Source organism: Oncorhynchus gorbuscha, linkage group LG18, assembly GCF_021184085.1.
Source record: "Oncorhynchus gorbuscha isolate QuinsamMale2020 ecotype Even-year linkage group LG18, OgorEven_v1.0, whole genome shotgun sequence".
NCBI classification, from domain to species: Eukaryota; Metazoa; Chordata; class Actinopteri; order Salmoniformes; family Salmonidae; genus Oncorhynchus; species Oncorhynchus gorbuscha.
This window is the reverse complement of record NC_060190.1, coordinates 51471522-51493857: the sequence shown is the minus strand read 5'-3', so window position 1 is coordinate 51493857 and position 22336 is coordinate 51471522. Positions and strand designations below refer to the sequence as shown.

General features: G+C 46.2%; 1 protein-coding gene across 8 annotated transcripts in view; it reads left to right on the top strand.

Moving 5' to 3' along the window:
* Positions 1-321: 321 nt before the first annotated feature.
* LOC124003281 (forkhead box protein P4-like) overlaps positions 322-22336 on the top strand; it is a 209679-nt gene continuing 187664 nt past the window's right edge. For all 8 annotated transcript variants that reach the window (XM_046311401.1, XM_046311394.1, XM_046311400.1 and 5 more), the window contains exon 1: positions 322-879. The gene's annotated coding sequence lies outside the window, so the exon portion shown is untranslated. The remainder of the gene's footprint in view (positions 880-22336) is intronic.

The following is a 22336-nucleotide window of genomic DNA, read 5'->3' as shown; positions in this document are numbered from 1 at the left end:
CGTTGTTGTTTAGAGAATACTTTGTTGTTAACAGTTTCCAAGGTTTCTCTCTGTATAGAGGAACATCTGTTGCTGCTTGGCTCCACAATAGACAAACTCAGCCGCGATGCAGAGGTCAAAAGATCAGTGCCTTCACCAGGCGCTCACACGCACGCACACGCACGCGCACACGCACTTACACATGGCAGTCTGGCACCTCGCACTGGCTGCCTTCATGTGCAGTGTTTTCTTATGATGCTCCGCCACTAGTGAGTCACGGCGAGATGTGAACGCGCACCTATTTTAGAGGCATTACGGTAGAGAGCAAACTGTCCCCCAACATATCCTCAACCAACACACAACCCGAGTAATTCATCACTGATTTACCAGCGAACGAGCGAGCGACAGACGGGATGCCAAAAACTGAATCGAGTATCGTCATTGGGACTTGTGGAGGGGTTAGGATCTGAATAACAGCGAGATAGCAGGATCAAAACAGAGTAAGGGGAGGCCACGAACAGCCCGAAAAGCTCCGTGCTTTCTCTCCATCAACTTCCCGGAGGGCTGCGCATGCAGCCTGTGTGTGAGTTAGTGAAACTAGCTAGTCTAGTATTGTTCTGACTTCACTACAGTGCCCACTCCGAGAGAGAGGACGCACAACAAAAGGGAAAGAAAGGAAGCAAGGACGGACTAATTATAACGAACACGGTTGTAGTTGAACGTAATGGTCCTGCGATACCAATCTTAGATCCCAAGATTGATCAGTTTTAGTTCTGTTTGGTTTGCGTCTTGGTCGCCGAGAGTGGACTCGTCGGGTGGTGTTGCGCTGAGCTGAAACGGGGCTGTCCACATGGTCCAACCACTGGTGTGAAAGTTGACTTCTTCAGAATTCAAGAACAGGTTGATACACTTATCTACATATTCTTCTTCCGTCTACTTTTCCTCTCTTCTCCTCTCTCTCTCTCTCCCTCTCTCACTTTCTCTGTGCGTGTGTTTCTCCAAAAGTGAAAGTGTGCGCGCGTGTTATTGAATCAGAACACTGCAACAATTGGACTTGTTTGCGGCTGTCATTGTTTTCAACATAAACCAATAACAACCAAATATCGATTAAGTTAGGTTAGTGACTAGGCTAGTATTGTCTAATGTGAGTTTCAGCAAGGCTGGCATCCACTATAGTCTACACATGAAACGGTAGATCAGCCACTTTTCAGACTACACTATGAAGCCGTTTGTCATAATCTACAATAGAAAAAGTTATTTGAAAATGGCAAGGACACACTAGCGATTTTCTCGCGGCCTCTCACCTAGATAAATACGTGCAATCAAAATAACATATTTCAGTTTTAATATGAAATCCATATACTTTCTTAGTGAATTGCTTTTTATTTCTTTATTTTAGGTATGAAATAGCCTAAGAGTTATAGACTGGAGGGCAGCGGCAGCGTGCTGCCTCGCGGCTTTATGGAAGGTGTCAGGTTCACAAACGCTCGCTCATTAAACAACAAAAACTTTTCAGACAAAGATGCAAAGATATCCGGAGTGAATTTGACTGAAAGTATGAAATGCACGGAGGTGCTCAGCCGCCCGAACGCTAAAAGAGGCAATTGGAAATAACTGATTATAAACGCCCCTCCAATAACTGGTGTTCATTTTACACACCCATTCGACCATCGTTTTGAATTCCTTCTGATCATTGAATGCCGGTTCACCACACACCGAATGAGGCCTTAATCGATCTCGGATCGTTGAATTTGAATGAAACATGTATATTAAGGGCTCGCATTTAGCCTAATATTAGGCATTTTGCTTATTTTAGATTTAATTTATACAATAAGTCTAATAGGCCTAAATGTAAATATTTGCTCAAATATTTCGTTTTCACGGTCAAACTTTTAAATCAAATAGTTTACCAGTCCTCTTTTAAACTGTTTTGTCTGCAGTTATTGCGCTTGTAATTTCCCGACTTGGATGGTAGCCTATGGACAGTTGGTCTCACGGTCTTTATGATAGTGTCCCTCTTATTTTAATCACAATTGAATCAAATGTAATAGAAGGTTACTGAAACAGCAGATTCTTGTTATTGGTTCCGTTTATCAAACAATAGGTTATAGGCCTACTGCCAGTGATAGGCCTACGTGAAATTGTGCTTTAAAATCAAAGTTGGCATGAAGTGCATAGGAATAATTTAACACGTTGATAATTATCGGTTATTAATCAGGCATAATCTATTTATCATAATCGGCTATACCGACAGTCGGAATAATTTGACATCAGAAATAAAAGCCAAATGCATGAAAAGCAGAAAAGATTCCGTTATTTCCGTTATTAGAATAACTTCTTCATTTTTTATAGGTAGGAATAATTGTAGCCTATAACTCCAAAGACAAAGGATAGACAAACGTTCTCCCAATCTTTATTATATTTGTTTATGAAAATCTGTATTTAGCAACTGGCACATATTAAATGTAGACCTATTGGGAATATGAATAAAAATGTTATCCACAAATGATACAAAGTGATACATGTGTTGAAAATGAGGCAAGCGGGTGCTGTAGGCCAAATCAACAGAAAGGTCGGACGCGTCCCATGCACAACAACAAATAGCCTACTCATTTTAAACTTTTAAGCTGAGCTTTAGTGAGGAGACATTTGAGAGTGCACCGTTTAGGGATTTGTTCACTAATATTAATTCATTCATCATATCCTGTTATGCAATTTATTGTTTGTTTTATAATTTCCTACAAAATCATTTCAATCATTTCCAAATCTGCTTTCTACTAAATCAATAAACTTATAATTCATTTTAAAATAATGTCACTGTCTCAAACAAGGCTATGTAGGCCTAGAAGTTGTCAGACACCTCCACCATACCTTGTTGCGGTTGATTTTCTACATTTGAGCACACCCATAAATCTCCCTAAAGCACCGTCCCTGAGCGCTCTAGACTAAATATCAGCCTTCATCTGGGACAGTCCCGCATGTCAGACGGAGTGATGTCCCGCATGATGGAGGGATGGAGGGAGAAATGAAATGACAATTAATTGCTGTTGGTTGCAGTGCGGTGCTGTCGGTCTGTCTGACATTAAAAAGAAAAAGGCAGATCATATGGGCGCGCGCTGACATGGCCGTTATTTCCTCTTGATTGATGGACGCTGGGGCGCATTTGGCATAATTAATTTTATTTAGTGTGTTCCCCCTGCCTCGCTCTCTCCCTCCCTCCCTCTCTCCTTGTCCCCTGTTGTTTTGTGGCTCCTGTCCCCCTGTCCTTCTCTCCGAGGCTGAGCGTGCCACCGGTGGCATTTCCGCAACGCGACGGTGACACAGTTTTAATTGCACCACTGATGGAGGTTTAATAGAATATTTAGCTGAAATGAAAGAGCTGTATTTCACATTTTATAGCCGTGTAATAACTCTCCTGCCAGGCAGGAAAACATGGGTTTGGTTGGTGGTATGTGTGGTGGCATAAAATATATTCACACCCGTAGAACTTCAGGATTGCCGTTCAAGTTGTCTTTTAATTGTTCACAAACACACCTGGTCTGATTTTCTTCTCTGACGAGGTCAGAGGGTTATTTATAAAATACTTTTCCAGTTTTTATTCCTTAAGAATATAAGAAATTGAAGGGAATTTCCAACTGAATAAACAAATGTAATAGGCCTAATAACGAATTAATTAAAACCAGGCACTTTTTAAAAAAAAAGGGTATTTTAAAACGTTTTATATTTGACTAGAAGCAGTTCACCTCCTTTAGGTATGTCCAGATTATATTTTTATTTCATTTACCTAATTTAATCTTTCTGATTATGTTATTCATTTTGTTTTGTGCTTTTCTACTTTTATTTGAATCTGCTCATAACCAAAGTGTTGGGAAAAGTCAACTGAACTGATTCTTTCTTTGGAATAGCTTTAAGAGTTGATGGTGAGGGAGAGCATGAAGCTCTCTCCGCAGTGTGTTCTCTGTGTGTTATGTGCTGTAGAGATCCACACCAGTCTTTAAGACTGAGGAGAACCTGCTTGTGATGGCTCAGTTGGATGGAGCTTGATAATTGTCATTCCAGAGTTGCGGTTTTATTCCTGCATGGGCCACATATACTGAAGATATGACATCATTTGAAGTGGCTTGAGATAGAAGTGTTTGAATGACTCTATTATCATTATTGAAGCGCCTCAGCTCAAACAATCATACAGTACCTGCTATTGGGCTGGACTGGGGCAGTGAATGTCTCTCCTCTCAGCATGCATGGGAGAAAATGAGAGGGGGACATTTTCCACTCTATTTAAGATGGTAGTTGCCGAGTAATTATTAGGAAATTAGATGTCCTAAAAGTACTTTATTACTTTTCTATCTATTTGCTCTCTAAGAAAAATAAGAATATTTTAGATAAGAAGAGTATAATAATAAAGAATATGTGAGAAAAGCAGTTTGAGAAAATTAGAATTTTGAGAAAAAGAAAGAATATAATGAAAGAAAAGCGAGGGTATTTGAGAGGCAAAAGAAGTGATTTGTAAATGAAGTGGACCCAGGCAGGAAGCTAGGTGTCAGAAAAAGGCTGACTCTCTTGCCGCTCTGTCTGCTGTTGTGTGTGTGTGTGTTCAGCTGCAGACGGTAGAATCAGACACTTTAAAAAAATGATTATCCTCTGCAGCTGAGTGTTTTTCATGTCCTGTTGTTGAATTTGTCCTGGCCGTCTTTTTCTCACACATTTTCTCTTCTGATTTGTTGAGTTCCTGATATTGCAGAATTTTCTGTGTCGTGAAGAATATATTTCTTCTATCTGTGTAGTGTGTAAAATGTTTTTGTACTTTCTATCATGGTGTATTTAGTAAAAGGAAAGCAAAAGTCTGCTCACTGTTTGCTGAACAGTGTCTGTAGTTTCAGTAGTGATTTAGTGAAACAGAACACACCAGTAATAGTGATTAGATGACACTATCAGGGTGGAACAGATAGACAATGTTTATGTGTGTTTGAACATGTTTTGGTTGTAGTTAAGCAAAGCATGTGTGTGGAGGGAGGGGGGGCTGTAGTCAGGGTTTTAACAGGGTGTATGTCAGAGCCTGGGTGTGGGGGAGGGGGTCTGTAGTCAGGGTTTTAACAGGGTGTATGTCAGAGCCTGGGTGTGGGGGGAGGGGGTCTGTAGTCAGGGTTTTAACAGGGTGTATGTCAGAGCCTGGGTGTGGGGGGAGGGGGGTCTGTAGTCAGGGTTTTAACAGGGTGTATGTCAGAGCCTGGGTGTGGGGGGGGGGTCTGTAGGGGGTGCTGTAGTCAGGGTTTTAACAGGGTGTATGTCAGAGCCTGGGTGTGGGGGGGTGTAGGGGGGTCTGTAGTCAGGGTTTTAACAGGGTGTATGTCAGAGCCTGGGTGTGGGGGAGGGGGTGCTTTTAACAGTAGTCAGGCCTGGGTTTGTAGTCAGGGTTTTAACAGGGTGTATGTCAGAGCCTGGGTGTGGGGGGAGGGGGTCTGTAGTCAGGGTTTTAACAGGGCGTATGTCAGAGCCTGGGTGTGGGGGGGGGTGCTGTAGGGGGGGTCTGTAGGGTTTTAACAGGGTGTCAGGCCTGGGTTTTGTAGTCAGGGTTTTAACAGGGCGTATGTCAGAGCCTGGGTGTGGGGGGAGGGGGTCTGTAGTCAGGGTTTTAACAGGGCGTATGTCAGAGCCTGGGTGTGGGGGGAGGGGGTCTGTAGTCAGGGTTTTAACAGGGCGTATGTCAGAGCCTGGGTGTGGGGGAGGGGGTCTGTAGTCAGGGTTTTAACAGGGCGTATGTCAGAGCTTGGGTGTGGGGGGAGGGGGTCTGTAGTCAGGGTTTTAACAGGGCGTATGTCAGAGCCTGGGTGTGGGGGAGGGGGTCTGTAGTCAGGGTTTTAACAGGGCGTATGTCAGAGCCTGGGTGTGGGGGGAGGGGGTCTGTAGTCAGGGTTTTAACAGGGCGTATGTCAGAGCCTGGGTGTGGGGGGAGGGGGTCTGTAGTCAGGGTTTTAACAGGGCGTATGTCAGAGCCTGGGTGTGACTAGAACATGTTCCAGATCATCAGAAGGCGGACAGTAAACACACTAATATGTGGCTACTTTACTATACTATCAAATTATACAACTGTGTTGACTGTTTTACTATAATATGAATGATCTCACCGCTTCAAAACCTTCCATGTTGTGCTTAATGCACAGCAACATTATTATGGTGGTCCATAAACATATTATAAGTGTTCTTACCTTGAGTACCCAGCTGTGAGTGAGTTTGTGTGAGTGTGTGAGAGAGTGCCATTCTAAATTCATATGGGCTCTAGTCAAGTGAGATGGACAGTAGTGTGTGTGAAGTTTTTAATGTCCCGAGAGTTGCTAATACTGAACACTTTTCTCTGGACTCGCTCTGTCCATCCAACTCTATCCCCATGTACATGAAACCTCTCCTGCCATTGGTTGAGTGGCTTATCTGCTGCTACAAAGTGTTTTTGAAGAGAGGTGTAAAGCCAGCGATACATGACACAGGTATGTGTAGGATTTGACCCAGTCGATATCCCTATATTTGCCTCCATCACGGCACTTCCATTAAAACTGATTCTGTGGAAAAATGACAAATGAAATGGTTGCGTCTACAGTTCATGACTGATACGTTGGTTGTTTTTTGGGAGCTAGCCTAAAAGTGAGGAGAATGTGTTTTCATTTAAAAAATATATATATTCTATTAGGAATTGAAAGGTTGAAGTTTGATAGTTTGTTTTGTGTGTGGAGCTAGCTCGCTGGTGATGAGAGCGTAGTGTGTTGCTGGCTGTGGTCATCAGTGAGGTGATTGATGTGAGTGTTGAGCCCCCGCCACATTACCTTAGTCTGAACCATGATTACACATGTGGTTCTAATTGAACCTGTTATTGGGAAGAACGGGAGGCCTGAATATTTCTCTGTGCATGTGTCTGTGTGTTTGTGTGCCAAATGCTGACCCGTGGGTTGGGGAAAGTAAAGCCAGCAGAATCAGACTGAGACAGCATCACTAGTCTGAAGAAAGACAGAAGAAAGTGGGAGAATGAAGAGAGAAAAGGGGAGATAGAAGAGTCGTGATGCCATGGGCAAATTTTATGGTGATGCACAAGAAGTCTGAGTGTAGAAGAGAGACGAAGGGAGAATGAGAGAACATAGAAGGAGAGAGGGAGAGAGAACATGGAGAGCTTGATAGAGAGTTAGAGTCATAATGTGAGTCTGTTAAGGGCTGATGGATGTGGGAGGGAGCGACCCTGCAGCACAGAGAGAGGAAGCGACTGCTTCCTATGGGCCTGGGGAATGGGAGAGAGACATAGATGGAGGAAGAGACTGAAAGAGAGAGAGAGAAGAGGACGGAAATGACAGTATGTGTGTAGCAGGCAGGCAGGCGTGGGTCATTATGTGTGGAAGCATTAGATCAGTGTCTCCTGAGAGAGCTTGGCAGCCACAGGCCAGCTTTATGACCCATTACTGGAGAGACTGGAGATGGCGAGAGTGATGGAGGGACCCAGCGAGAGAGGAAAAAGGGGACTGGCTCGGGGCTTGGACCTTTGGCTGAAGATGGGTCTGGAGCAGTGAGAAGGACCAGGGCTGGTGTAGGTTTGGGGAAGGGTAGGGCTGTGATTAGGACCAGGGTGTAGGCTTGGGGAAGGGTAGGGCTGTGAGCAGGACCAGGGTGTAGGCTTGGGGAAGGGTAGGGCTGTGAGCAGGACCAGGGTGTAGGCTTGGGGAAGGGATTGGGTTAGTGAGCAGGACCAGGACCAGGGTGTAGGCTTGGGGAAGGGGTAGGTTTGGGGAAGGGGTAGCGTTGGGGCAGTGAGCAGGACCAGGGTGTAGGCTTGGGGAAGGGGTAGGGTTGGGGCAGTGAGCAGGACCAGGGTGTAGGCTTGGGGAAGGGGTAGGGTTGGGGCAGTGAGCAGGACCAGGGTGTAGGCTTGGGGAAGGGGTAGGGTTGGGGCAGTGAGCAGGACCAGGGTGTAGGCTTGGGGAAGGGGTAGGGTTGGGGCAGTGAGCAGGACCAGGGTGTAGGCATGGGGAAGGGGTAGGGTTGGGGAAGGGGTAGGGTTGGGGCAGTGAGCAGGACCAGGGTGTAGGCTTGGGGAAGGGGTAGGGTTGGGGAAGGGGTAGGGTTGGGGCAGTGAGCTAGAGAGGGAGATGACTGGAACTGAAACTGGAACAGGAAAAAGGACTAAGAGGTTGAGGTGGATGTAGCATTTTAGTAAGATGGGACAAGTCCAATAATCTGTGACAAGGAAGCACTATGGCAATAAACCTCTAGAACCTGTGCACGGCCTGTCTGTCTGGGTGGGGATGGAGCTAGCTGGCAGTCTGCTGACTGTGATGTACACTCATCTTGGCCACCTTAGAAATTTGACATGGATGGACAGACTGTGGAAGTAGAGAAATAGGGCATGGGGGGGGGTTGTGTGCATGAGAGATGGTGTGTTGGTGATTTGTTCATTTGACAGAATGTGTGTATGTGTGGTGTGCGGGTGTGTTTGTGTGGTATGGAATCCTCATAAATAGGTCTGGCCAGCCAGACTGATTACTGGGCTGGCTTTGCATTCCGTCTGACAGCTGTATTTGTGTTATGGATTTTCCTTCAGTCCATACCCCCCCCCCCCCACACACACACACACACACACACTCTGTCTCCCCCTCCACCCCTCACCCTCAGAACCTGTCTTATCTGTCTCCCCCATTCACAACCTGCCTCTCCCTCCCCCTATGACCCTTCATAAGGGTGTTCATAAGAGAGCCGTTGGTGTATCTCATCCCTCTTTGCCAACCTGACAGCCCACCTGTCAATCAAACTGCTGCCGAGGGAACAGATCACAGTAAAGCCTGGTTCCAAACAACAATGGGACTAAACTTTCTGCCACTCTTTTTAATGCGTTCATTAAAGGGTTATCGTGATGCATGGGGGACAGCTGCACAGCCTTGAACACAACTTTAACTCTGCATAAACCGCCTGCTTGTAAAGGAGCGTTCCATGCCTTAAAGGCTCCTCGCTCCACGGCAGAAATCCGCCTGGCGAGCTCAGGAGCCGCTGAAGCACGGAGAGAGAGATTCCCGCTCCGAGAAGGTTTAAGCGGGAGGAGGAGCAGACACAGATTCACACTCAGCCCTGAACGTTCCCCAGCGGCAGGAAAACGGTGTCACTAAACGAGTGTTAGTGAACGAGTGTCTTCAGTGGTTTAGAATAGATTTGTGTTTGATGATACTGATGCCCCCCCATCACAAAGCTGTGTTTTGGTTTTGAGGTTTAAAAGTATAGGAAAGTTTGCAAGTTACTGTGTGTTTCGTTTGTTTGTGTTCAGTATATGGTGTTCAGTTTGGCTCCTTGGTTATGTGTGTGTATGTTATATTGTAAAGACGTATGAAGGAACGAACTAAAACCTCTCCATAACCCTGTCCCATTCCCTCCTACCCATTGACCACAAAAGTAACAAGCGTATAAATGCATCTCATTATGTTGACTAATCCGTAAATTATGGGGGTGCTGCTGGCTAACGCAGGCTAACGCTGCCGAGAGGCTGGCGAACGCTGCTCCTTTATGGTATTAGTGATGGGGGACACATGATGACTACAACCATTAGCATGAGAAAAAGGCTACGGTGGGCAGGGCGCTGGATATATACCCACAGACAGAGAGATCTGTTAACCAGTGTTAACCCAAATCACAATGTGCTGCTAGGGATGACGGATTGACAGCTAACCCCCCCCCCCATCATATGGCATTAACTGACTGCGTTGACTTTTCTGACTTGTGCCATTTTGGAGAGAAAAAAATAAGTATGTTGTCTTGATAATTTTGGGAATGATATGTATCTTTTTTAAATGTATTTTTTTGTGTTTTTCACTTTATTTGTCATGAAATGTTTGAGAGTATTATATGGTTATGAGACTCAAAGGTCCTCACTCTCTCTCGCTCTCTCTCTCGCTCTCTCTGTAGTTCTCGAGGTGAAGTGGCTTTGCCCAATAGGGAGTGAGGACTCTGAAGCCCTGCGTGTGCCCTTTCAAGCAGTGGAGAGGGAGGGAGAAGGAGAGAAACAGATAGGAGAAGAGCACGGCAGCTACGAGAGTCTTTAGATCACACAGAGACACAGAGGCAGGGGCTTAAGGAAGGATGCAGCGGGATCATCTGTGTGTGTGTGTGTGTGTGTGTGTGTGTGTGTGTGTGTGTGTGTGTGTGTGTGTGTGTGTGTGTGTGTGTGTGTGTGTGTGTGTGTGTGTGTGTGTGTGTGTGTGTGTGTGTGTGTGTGTGTGTGTGTGTGTGTGTGTGTGCGTGTGCGTGCGTGTGTGTGCGAGCGTGCGTGTGTGTGTGTTCCTCAGGTAAAGGAAGGAGAAACAGGTTGCCGCTCTCCCTATGATAACTTTTCACGTGTCATTCCATGGACTTTTTAGATACAAATATGTGTATTCAAATTATTTTTCAAGAATATTTAATCTTTAAAAAAACATATACACCAAATCATATTATCCTCAAATAGATTGTCATCCTTAAACTAGTCATCCACAAAAAAAGAGAAAGAAAAAAATAGTATTTTTGTACAGTAAATCTCAGAACATTGTGTGTTTGTGTTTGCATGAGTTCTCCGTTGCCGTTGGTGATTAGTGTGTTTGGATACAGGAGCAGGTTACACGGAGTGCTTGTATCCATCGATTATGACTGGCTTTTGTTCTCGGGCTGTGTTCGGCTGGCGTTGTAACCCGTGTGTGTGCGCGGTGGGGCGGACATTGTTGACCGAGGGACATCTGCTACTAAATTATCCCCAGCTGTTATCTGAATAATTGTGTAATCCCCTTTCCCTCCTTCCCCACACATCCCCCCTCCTTCCCCACACATCCCTCCCTCCTTCCCCACACATCCCTCCCTCCTTCCCCACACATCCCTCCCTCCTTCCCCACACATCCCTCCCTCCTTCCCCACACATCCCCCCTCCTTCCCCACACACCCCTCCCCTTCCTTCCCCACACATCCCCCCCTCCTTCCCCACACATCCCTCCCTCCTCCCTCCTTCCCCCCGCACATTCCTCCCTCCTTCCCCCACACATCCCTCCCTCCTTCCCCACACATCCCCCTCCCTCCTTCCCCACACATCCCTCCCTCCTTCCCCACACATCCCTCCCTCCTTCCCCACACATCCCTCCCTCCTTCCCCACACATCCCTCCCTCCTTCCCCACACATCCCCCTCCTTCCCCACACATCCCCTCCCTCCTTCCCCACACATCCCTCCCTCCTTCCCCACACATCCCTCCCTCCTTCCCCACACATCCCCCCTCCTTCCCCACACATCCCCCCTCCTTCCCCACACATCCCCCCTCCTTCCCCACACACCTCCCTCCTTCCCCACACATCCCTCCCTCCTTCCCCACACATCCCCTCCCTCCTTCCCCACACATCCCTCCCTCCTTCCCCACACATCCCTCCCTCCTTCCCCACACATCCCTCCCTCCTTCCCCACACATCCCCCTCCTTCCCCACACATCCCTCCCTCCTTCCCCACACATCCCTCCCTCCTTCCCCACACATCCCTCCCTCCTCCCCCACACATCCCTCCCTCCTCAGAAAGAGGAGTCCTTGCCGGTCCGTGGTGGTCCAGTGCGATATGGCAGGTGTGTGTGTGATCCGTTTTGTGTGTATCTTTCTATGTGTATGCGCGCAGGTGTGTTCCTGTGCCCCCCGGTCACTGTTCGATGTCTGACATTTGTAGAGGGATTTAAACTCGGCCTCCTCTCTTTCTCCCCTCTTTCTTCCTCTCCTCTCCCATCCCTTCTTTCCGGGGGAAAGAAGCAGCTTAATCCTGTCAGATTACCCCTGCTGTCCAGGACTCCTCTCTCTCTCCATCACACAGTGTATTATACAGACTCCTTAAAAAGACAAAGAGAAGAGAAAGTGTTTTGTGGCGCTGGACTTTGTAACCACGACGGTCTGAAGCTGGCTGAGACCACTGGTCAGGGGTGACACAGAGTAGAGAAAAGAACGAAGGGTGGAAAAAGGAGAAGATAGAGTGATTAGGAGAAGAAGGAAGATGAAATAAGGAGTACTATCTAAAAGGTTTTGTTTTACCCCTGATCCTAAATCTGCAATTTAGTATTGATCTTTTATAAGCAGTGTTCAAAATAACACTTACAAATAGTTTGGTTTTTGTAGAGAAATAATACAGAAAATGCAATCTGATCATTTCTAACAATGAATCTAAAAGATGTTGTAGAGGAGAAAGACTATTTCTACAAAACACCTCATCCACCTCTAAAATACACTCACTGCATTGTACAGTGAAAACTCTGAAAACAGTGAGTTTAAAAACAACAATGGCATTTTCTGTTAAGACTGACAGACTCGTAATTGTGGTTATATGCTTATATACGGTGTTGAAAGATAGCAGTATTGGTAGATTGAGGATGAAAAGGAGAGGAAAAGCTTTTATTTTTCTACAGAATGTCTTCCACGGTAGCACGGTATCTAGCTGCGCGTCCAGTTCATTTTTCTCTTTTCTCATCCCCCTTTCTTTCCCTTCGTCAGTTGTCAGACAGACATGTCTGTACATATGTGCTTCTCTGTCACTCACAAGGCTGCTCTTGTGACTCACACACACACACACACATATTCTGTGTGTACTATCGAGGTTCTCTTCGTTTCAGTGCACGGCAGTCTAAGTGCTCTTTTCTCTGTCAGAGCTCAAACGTAGTCGCTCTGTAGTGGCCTCCTCTCCTCGTCCCCTCTTCCTCTTAACACGCCGCTTTTCCCTTCCTCTCCTCTTATCCTCTCCTCTTGTCCTCATCTCTCAGACATTCACAAACCTTTCCTCCTCTCTCTCTTTCTCTCTTTCTCTCTTTCTCTCTCTCTCTCTCTCTCCCTCTCTCTCTCTCTCTCTCTCTCTCTCTCTCTCTCTCTCTCTCTCTATCTCACACTCTCTTTCTCTCTCCCACCCCCCCTCTCTCTCTGGCACGGGAGGTAAAGACACGGCTGCCTTCTCAAATTAACCATCTTCTCTGCTCTCCTCTACTGGCTCTCAACATACTGTACATTCAAGCCCTTCATTAGAAGGGAGCTGTTATCTGAATTCATGTGCAGGATTTATCCTTATTAAGATACATTTTAATAGACATATTATTTTCTACTCCAGTTCATTCAAATGACAAGGCTTTATAATTCAAGGTCGATCGATACTTCTTCTTGAACAGCTTTTCTTAGAAGTTGTGTCCATACATATGATGATGCAATTTTTAAAAATCCATTTTTAGAATGTATTCTTGCCCTAAAGGTTAAATGTCTGAAATGCTTGGTGAATGTGATGAAAAAATTCATTCAAATCAAAAAGCTGTTCAATTATTAGACTCTGTTTAACACATCCATTAAAAAAGCTGTTGAATTATTACTCTATTTAACACATCCATGTCCATCAGTATTGAATAGATTAGAGAAGAAGTGTCCCTGGTATGTAAATTGGATGCAATAAAACATTTGACCTTCCTTAGGTATAGAAATCACATTTAAAAAGCTTGAGCACCGGCCTTTTATGCTTAAATAATTGCATTTGGTTCACAACTCAGTGACGAGCATGTTTTCAGTGTTTTTCAATTTAATGAAATATGTGGCCAAATGTATGTATTGATGAAGTAGGCTTAAATTCATCTATTGAGAGACACTTTAATATGATGTTTGAATAGTGTGTTCTGTTAGTTAGCCAACACGTTCATTGGATGAATTGAAGAATAGTGCTCCCAGGTGAAACGAAACACAAAGGAAAAAATCCTTTTGAAATCTTTGGATGAAAACGACATTATGACTGTTAAACAGATTTAGATTTCCTTTTTCTCCATCTGTCTTTTTTCATAGTTTTTTTCTTTCTCCCATATTTTATTCCTATGTGAGGTTTTTCTTTTGAAGTATTTACAATCAGCAAGTAATGGAGAAAACACAAATAATGTTTCTTCTTCAAGGACTAGCAACATTTATTACCCAGTTGAAAAGCAGTCATTGACTCTTGGCAAAACAAGTTGGATAATGCCCGTGCTCTCTCCCGTCGACGCAGGACTGCATACGCTAGCTTAGCGAAGGTCGACAAGCCTGTATGCAACCTGTATCACTCATTGGCAGTTCCTGGGTTCCGCTTGTTTCCCTTCATCTGAAAGGTCGGCAGCAAACAGCCCATAAGCTTCTGAAAGTAGAGGGCAGTAGAAGAGGAGGGGAGATGGAGGGTGGGCTGCGTTGAAACCCTGGCATGCATCTCTGTCGCCAGGCGGGCAGGCAGACAGGCAAGCATTCGGGGGCTTTGTGAAAGTTTGCCTGCAGAACTTTGCTGAAGGCTGGTTTTGGTTTGGGATCCCTCCCCAGAGAGCTCAGCTTAGATAGGGAGAGAGAGGGGAGAGAGGGAGGGATAAAGGGGGTGGGGTGCAGACATGCCCTGACATTCCGGGGTGAGCGCTGTTAGTCGAGGGTCGGCTGAACAACCACAACCCCAGACCCACACCCTCTTCATCCCGCCCAGACTTTTCCCTTTTTCCTCTCCTCCTCTCCTTCCCCTTTTCTCTCTATCCATCGTCCTCTCCCCCTTTCTCTCACTTTCTCCCATCTCTTTCTCCTATCTTTTTTACCCCTTGCTCTCCTTTTCCCTTTCTCTCCTTCTCCCCCTATTCCCTCTCTCCATCTCCCCCTATTCCCTCTCTCCATCTCCCCCTATTCCCTCTCTCCATCTCCCCCTATTCCCTCTCTCCATCTCCCCTATTCCCTCTCTCCATCTCCCCCTATTCCTATTCCCTCTCTCCATCTCCCCCTATTCCTTCTCTCCTTCTCCCCCTATTCCCTCTCTCCACCTCCCAGGGAAGAGCACTTTCAGCAGCTCTGGGCTGTGGTTTGAGACTGCTCCCAACATCTTCTTTATTAGCATATAGTGGGCATTAGCGTTAGTTGCCTGTGCCGGCCTGTATTCAGCTGTAATGGGGATGGGGCTCTGGTTCTACCGTAACCACTTTGACCCCCAGCACTGGGGTCAAGTTCACCACTGAGGATGTGTTACACTTCCCCCTCACCCTCTCTCCCCTCTCCTCCGCCTCGGCCCCTCATTTATTACTGCACCGCCAGGGGGACCGAGGAGGTACAATGCTGTGTCTCAAATTTGAATCTCTCTTCTTCCCCCCTCCATTCCTCTCTCCCTTTCTCCCCACAGGGTTAATTGAAGGGGAAATTGATAGTTCTTTGCGGTAATTGTGGCTTTGAGAATTCTCTCTCCCACTGAGTAAGACTACTGCGGCTACACTGAAGACAGGATGACATGTAGTGAGGGAGGGAGGAAAGACAGAATGAAGGAAAGAGGGGAGAATGGAATAAAACGCCATGAGGTGACTTCTACAGGGCCAACCGAGCGTGTTGATTGGATGATGAGGGAGCGTGTTGATTGGTTGATGGAGAATGGGCATCCTCTGCAACTTAATCAGCCAAGCTCCAATCATTCAATTCATTACCCAATCACAGTGATTTACCAACTAACATTCTCTCTTAGCATCTCTCTCCTTCTCTCTCTCTCTCAAGCTTCCTCACACTCCCACCTTCACTCTCTCCTATCTCATCCCCTCTGCAACTATTTCTCTCTGTTTCTTCTTGGCTTTCCATTTTTCTCTCATCTTTCCCTCTCCATGTCCCTCTCATCCTTACTTTCAGTTACCCCCCCTCCCCTCCCGCTCTTTCTCCCTCCCTGAGGAGTGTTGGATGGACAGATGTGTGGAGGGCAGTATATCTGTTCTGTTCTGCTCTGCTGGCTACTGGAGAGGCGGGAGAGGCCAGCTGCAGCCTGATGCACAGAGACTTATACTCCACTGATGGGAGTGCTGAGTGGACTACCTCTCTCTCTTTCTCTCTTTGTCTCATTCTCTCCATCCAGTTTGCTTTTTCTCTTCTGAGATGACAGATATGGGATGTGTGTGTGATCTTTTATCTCATTGGCTTCACCACCGCAGCTGAGGGAGAAACAAGCATACAGAAACACTCCGATGAAGTGTTTAAATGTTAGGAGTAGGACATGATGAACCTGTGTTTAAATGTTAGGAGTAGGACATGATGAAGCTGTGTTTAAATGTTAGGAGTAGGACATGATGAAGCTGTGTTTAAATGTTAGGAGTAGGACATGATGAACCTGTGTTTAAATGTTAGGAGTAGGACATGATGAAGCTGTGTTTAAATGTTAGGAGTAGGACATGATGAACCTGTGTTTAAATGTTAGGAGTAGGACATGATGAAGCTGTGTTTAAATGTTAGGAGTAGGACATGATGAAGCTGTGTTTAAATGTTAGGAGTAGGACATGATGAAGCTGTGTTTAAATGTTAGGAGTAGGACATGATGAAGCTGTGTTTAAATGTTAGGAGTAGGACATGATGAACCTGTGTTTAAATGTTAGGAGTAGGACATGATGAAGCTGTGTTTAAATGTTAGGAGTAGGACATGATGAAGCTGTGTTTAAATGTTAGGAGTAGGACATGATGAACCTGTGTTTAAATGTTAGGAGTAGGACATGAGAGATTGTGTGTCTGTAGAAACAGTAGCTCTGGTATTAGCTCCAGATGTACATGTTTAGTCTGTCAGGCCTACCCAAGGCTGTCATCAGGGGTGTGTGTGTTTAAACCCTCAATGTTCTCAAACCAAGCCCCCTCTCTCTATCCATATTTCCCTTTTCCCTCACTCCCTATCTTCCTCTGTCATTCTTTTTTACCTATCCTGTCTCCATGTCTCTATCACATTGTTTCTTGCTCTCTACCCCAGGTCCGTTCTCTCTCCATCTCTCTCATTCCCCCTGGTTCTCTCTCTCTCTTCCCCCTCTGACACCTTTTCTCCCCTCTCTTTTCTCTTACTCCCTCCCCTCCCCTCCCCTCCCCTCTTTTCACTTACTCCCCCTCCCCTCTCTTTTTGCTTACTCTCTCTCCTCCCCTCCACTCCCCTCTCTTTTCTCTTACTCTCTCCCCTCCCCTCCCCTCTTTTCACTTACTCCCCCTCCCCTCTCTTTTTGCTTACTCTCTCTCCTCCCCTCCACTCCCCTCTCTTTTCTCTTACTCTCTCCCCTCCCCTCCCCTCTTTTCACTTACTCCCCCTCCCCTCTCTTTTCTCTTACTCTCTCCCTCCCCTCCCCTCTTTTCACTTACTCCCCCCTCCCCTCTCTTTTCTCTTACTCTCTCCCCCCCTCCCCTCTTTTCACTTACTCCCCCTCCCCTCTCTTTTCGCTTACTCTCTCTCCTCCCCTCCACTCCCCTCTCTTTTCTCTTACTCTATATCCTCCTCTCCCCTCCCTCTCTTTTCTCTTACTCTCTCTCCTCCCCTGCCCTCTCTTTTCTCTTACTCTCTCTCCTCTCCTCCCCTCCTCTCTCTTTTCTCTTACTCTCTCTCCTCCCCTCCCCTCTTTTCTCTTACTCTCTCCCCTCCTCTCCTCTCTCTTTTCTCTTACTCTCTCTCCTCCCCCCCTCTTTTCTCTTACTCTCTCTCCTCCCTCCCCTCCCCTCTTTTCTCTTACTCTCTCCCCTCTCATTTCTCTTACTCTCTCTCCTCTCCTTCCCTCCCCTTTTCTCTTACTCTCTCCCTCTCATTTCTCTTACTCTCTCCCCTCCCCTCCTCCCCTCTCTTTTCTCTTACTCTCTCCCCTCCCCTCCCCCTCTCCCCTCTCTTTTCTCTTACTCTCTCCCCTCCACTCCCTCTCCCCTCTCTTTTCTCTTACTCTCTCCCCTCCCCTCCCCTCTCTTTTCTCTTACTCTCTCCCCTCCCCTCCCCTCTCTTTTCTCTTACTCTCTCCCTCCCCTCTCTTTTCTCTTACTCTCTCCCCTCCTTTCCCCTCTCTTTTCTCTTACCCCCTCCCCTCCCCTCTCTTTTCTCTTACTCTCTCCCCTCCCCTCCCTTTTCTCTTACTCTCTCCCCTCCCCTCTCTTTTCTCTTACTCTCTCCCCTCCCCTCTCTTTTCTCTTACTCTCTCCCTCCCCTCTCTTTTCTTTACTTACTCTCTCCCCCTCTTACTCCCCTCTCTTTTTCTTACTCCCTCCCTCCCTCCCCTCCCTCCCTTTTCTCTTACTCTCTCCCCTCCCTCTCTTTTCTCTTACTCTCTCCCCTCCCCTCTCTTTTCTCTTACTCTCTCCCCTCCCCTCTCTTTTCTCTCTTCTCTCTCCCCTCCCCTCTTTTCTCTTACTCTCCCCCTCCCTCTCTTTTCTCTTACTCTCTCCCCTCCCCTCCCCTCTTTTCACTTACTCCCCCTCCCCTCTCTTTTCTCTTACTCTCTCCCCTCCCCTCCCTCTCTTTTCTCTTACTCCCCCCCCCCTCTCTTTTTCTTCTCTCTCTCTCCCCTCCACTCCCCTCTCTTTTCTCTTCTATATCCTCCTCTCCTCCCTCTCTTTTCTCTTACTCTCTCCCTCCCCTCCCTCTTTTCTCTTACTCTCTCCCTCCCTCCCCCTCTCTTTTCTCTTACTCTCTCTCCTCCCCCTCTTTTTTTCTCTTACTCTCTCCCTTCTCTTTCTCTTCTCCCCTCCCCTCTCTTTTCTCTTACTCTCTCCCCTCCTCCCTCTCTCTCTTCCCTCTCTTTTCTCTTACCCTCCCCTCTCATTTCTCTTACTCTCTCTCCCTCTCCCTCCTCTCCCCTCTCTTTTCTCTTACTCTCTCCCATCCCCTCCCCTCTCTTTTCTCTTACTCTCTCCCCTCCTCTCCCTCTTTTTCTCTTACTCTCTCCCCTCCCCTCCCCTCCCCTCCTCTCCCTCTCTTTTCTCTTACTCTCTCCCCTCCACTCCTCTCCCCTCTTTTTCTCTTACTCTCTCCCCTCCCCTCCCCTCTCTTTTCTCTTACTCTCTCCCTCCCCTCTCTTTTCTCTTACTCTCTCCCCTCCTTTCCCCTCTCTTTTCTCTTACCCCCTCCCCTCCCCTCTTTTCTCTTACTCTCTCCCCTCCCCTCTCTTTTCTCTTACTCTCTCCCTCCCCTCTCTTTTCTCTTACTCTCTCCCTCCCTCTCTTTTCTCTTACTCTCCCCCTCCTCTCCCTCTCTTTTCTCTTACCCCCTCCCCTCCCTCTCTTTTCTCTTCCTCTCTCCCCTCCCCTCCCTTTTCTCTTACTCTCTCCCCTCCCCTCTCTTTTCTCTTACTCTCTCCCCTCCCCTCTCTTTTCTCTTACTCTCTCCCCTCCCCTCTCTTTTCTCTTACTCTCTCCCCTCCCCTCTCTTTATATTTTTCCTGGGCGTTAATGAGAATGTGTTGAGGAGAAAGAGAGATCTATTGGGTATAGTACCATTTATCAGAAAGGCAGAGGTTTGGAGAAGAAGAAAAAAAGACGTCCCTTTAAAGAAATGCTATTCTTCTGGTTGTGCATGTTTGATGAGCCAGTGAGAAGTTTCCTCTCACGTCATGGTGTCTGAACAGAGGAGAACAGAGCGGGCCCTAATCACGCCGCGCAGAAAAATGACTTCCAACCTGATTTAATTAACTGATAAGAGCTCCTTCGAATTAATTTTTCAAGGATGTTAGATTTTGATTAAGAAAGTCCTAAAAGAAATAGACGAATAATCAATTTTTTAATCAACTTAGTCAAATGGTAACTGGTTAATATGATAATTCTAGCAATTAGGGCAAATATTGTAGAGCAGCAGATTCTATGCATCCCCTTAAAGGAATTATAATATCTTTACATCTAATTATCATGGTTATTTAATTTGTTTTGTAAGGCTACCTCTCAATTTCACTATTCATTTTTCATCTTCCATTACAGTGGTGTTAAAATGAGAAGTTGGAAAGTGTAATAAGATGAAACTTTTATAGCAACCAACCTGAATAAAGCTTTTCAGCCATCTTGATTGGATAGATATTTAAGGAAAGGGTAGGGGATTTGAATTATATTTGAAGTTAATTATTTTTATTTCAGCCGTAGATTAAAACATCTAATGGCTCTAGGCTCTCTATCGCTCTTCTGTTCTGTTCTGGTATCATAGCCACTAGGTAGCTAGAACCAGAACATACCTGAATACTCTCTTGACTTCTGAAAAGTTTACAGTTGGCCTTTATCAGACATAACTTTAGCTTTGATTAGGGAGGAAGGGGACGAACAGCTTGACTATTAATCCTATGGCTTTAATTGGATTGTGTTCTAAAAGTCTGTGTGTTTTTCTTGAATTGGCCAGGTACGGTAGGTGGCGTAGGTGATGAGTTAGTTTGTCTGATATGGTTAGGGTGTAGGAGCACTACCTAGCAGGGGGTCCAGAACACTACAGATATGCTGTACTTCTTTATTTCAAAGGCAGCTTACAGCCTTTATAGCCACTATCCCTCTGAGGAGATGTAGCTCTTAAAGCTCAGTCCAGATACCCTCTGACTCACTGTATCAGAAAGCAGCTTCAAACCCAGGTGTATATGTATTTGTGTGTTTATGTGCTTAGACCATGTAATTATATCAGGGTAAAGTACTGTGTTTGTGGTAATATTTCCCCCCTGTATATTCATTAGCTGAATAGGTCCCCAGCCTCTTTACCCCCCTGTCTCTCTCTCTCTCTCTCTCTCTCTCTCTCTCTCTCTCTCTCTCTCTCTCTCTCTCTCTCTCTCTCTCTCTCTCTCTCTCTCTCTGTCTCTCTCTCTCTCTCTCTCTCTCTCTCTCTCTCTCTCTCTCTCTCTCTCTCTCTCTCTCTCTCTCTCTCTCTCTCTCTCTCTCTCTCTCTCTCTCTCTCTCTCTCTCTCTCTCTCTCTCTCTCACTCACTCACTCTGTTCTTCATTTTCTCTCTCAGTGCAGTAGATCAATGGTGTTGAGTTCACAGGGAAATATTGACAAACCGTTTGGAGAAATGGAATGGTTCCTTAAGTTATGTGCCGCTCTTCCGTTGTGTGACGTTTTACTACACACACACACACACACACACACACACACACACACACACACACACACACACACACACACACACACACACACACACACACACACACACACACACACACACACACACACACACACACACACACACACACACACACACACACACACACACACGCACACACACACACACACACACAGAGTGGTTGAGAATTGGCTGAATAGGCAGTTCTGGCACCCACCTCGGTATTGAGTGTACATATTCAATTAGCAAAACTCATTAGTAAAACTTGGCATTTGTTGTTGTGTTTTTTTTTCTTCCTGGCACAGAATTAATGCTTTTGATATGCTAATTAGCGGGTAATTTAATTTCAAAAGGCCTCAATTAACAGAGGCGTTGTGGACACGAGGAAGTTAAGCAGCGTAATCTAATTTGCATTAGTAACGAGCAGGGAGTAATTAGCTCTAATTAGCCACTTCAGACACCACTTGTGTTTACTTTCCTAATGAAGTGGAGGGAGCCCCTCACTGGCACTGTGTGTGTGTGTGTTCTTGTGCCAAGTGAGGGGTGGGACAGACGAGGGTGGGGGGTTTGGCACTAGAGAGAGAGTGGCATATGGTTTACAGATTAGCTCAATTTACACACACAGGTAACCCACACACACACATCACACAGGTTATCCCCTGCCGACTCGTATGATTGGCCACGCCAGCAGCTCTCAAGTACCAATCAAATGAAATGCCTCGCTGACACATTCCACGAGGGAACATATCCTGAGTGTATCTGAGTATCTCAGGAGAGATAGTTTGCAACGTCGTAGCATCTGTTCTGTTGTTGTTCTTTTGCCCGATGTTGTTGTTGTGCGTTCTACTATCATTTGTACAATTGTGAATAGAACCAGGGCTGTTGGCACGGCCTTCAACCTTGGACTATCCAGCGGGTTCCTATTGAACAGTTCTATCCCTTCCTTACAGTCTACAGAGTGTACATAACTCTGTCTGTCTCTTCGTGTCTTATCCATGCTGAGGTGAGCTCTGTTTTTGACTAAGGCGGTTGTGTGTGTATGGTGGAGGGGTCGGTAAATAAGGTGGTGTTATTTTCTCAGAGGCAGCCGCAGCCTGGACACACACACACACACACACACACACACACACACACACACACACACACACACACACACACACACACACACACACACACACACACACACACACACACACACACACACACACACACACACACACACACACACACACACACACACACACACACATACTGTACACACACACACACACGTAATGGAAGGCTTTTGTTTGTGCACTGGTAGAACAGGGCCCCTAGGATCCATCGGCCATGCTCTGTTTGTGGACTACACAGACACACACAGTCTCTGTGTCTCCACCGTGTCTCAGTGGCGACTGAGGCTTGGAGGGTGTCAAAGTGAAGCTGTGAAGCCAGTCTGGCTACACACACACACACACACACACACACACACACACACACACACACACACACACACACACACACACACACACACACACACACACACACACACACACACACACACACA